The sequence below is a fragment of the Sinocyclocheilus rhinocerous genome, unplaced genomic scaffold, assembly GCF_001515625.1.
Source record: "Sinocyclocheilus rhinocerous isolate Xijiao unplaced genomic scaffold, SAMN03320098_v1.1 scaffold39858, whole genome shotgun sequence".
NCBI classification, from domain to species: Eukaryota; Metazoa; Chordata; class Actinopteri; order Cypriniformes; family Cyprinidae; genus Sinocyclocheilus; species Sinocyclocheilus rhinocerous.
Genome location: NW_015623641.1, coordinates 1 through 759, shown reverse-complemented (window position 1 = coordinate 759; position 759 = coordinate 1). Strand labels below are relative to the sequence as shown.

The window sequence follows — 759 nt, the reverse complement described above, 5'->3', positions numbered from 1 at the left end:
CAGGCTCCGCCTTCGCAGTCTGCTTCTCGCGCTTTGTGATGACGCACGGTGTACTGCGTGTGTTTGAAAAATGGCAGCAGTTCAAGTAAGCGAAGCGGAGAAGGTTTATATTTTGCATGGAGTTCGAGTAAGTAAAATCGCACGTTTTTTTTTAAGTTTTTAGTTTTATTAAACGTGTTATGAAAGAAATAATTTGAACATCCGAAAAAGTCGCTATTCTGTAGCCTATCTGATGATTTCATGTGGTCTGTGTTGTTGTACTCGTGCCGTACGTATTACTTAAGGGTCCCAGATGTGCTGACATAATTATTGTATTTCTAAAATTTGCCCTTTATTCTCATTTAAAATTCGCTTGATATGTAATCAAAAGGCAATTTGACAGCTGTTGTAACAAAGGTGGCAGAGACTGTCATTCAGGATAGAAACATTTTTCTGCTTGGTGTCAAGCAGAAACCCCCTGTAGAAAATCAACAAATGATATGTTATCACATTAACCTGATACTTTTCTGAGACATCATAACATGAGGGTTAAATAATGAACACTGTTGACAGGATGACCTGAGATTGGACGGGCGAGGATGTGAAGACTACAGACACATGGAGATCGAGACGGATGTGGTGTCAAACACTGATGGTTCTGCTAAAATCAGTCTTGTATGTGGAAGTAAACAGTTTTATGTGCAGTAATAGCACCAGCGTTTTTGTAATTCATTATGTTGTGTGATGTGTTTGACAGGGTCACACAGATGTTCTTGTAGG

The 759-nt window shown here is 39.3% G+C and overlaps 1 long non-coding RNA gene across 1 annotated transcript; it reads left to right on the top strand.

Moving 5' to 3' along the window:
- The first annotated feature begins 23 nt into the window (after nt 1-23).
- LOC107713348 (uncharacterized) lies at nt 24-759 on the top strand. Its single transcript, XR_001636882.1, has 3 exons — nt 24-127; nt 553-654; nt 737-759. It is a non-coding gene; the product is annotated as an uncharacterized LOC107713348 (long non-coding RNA).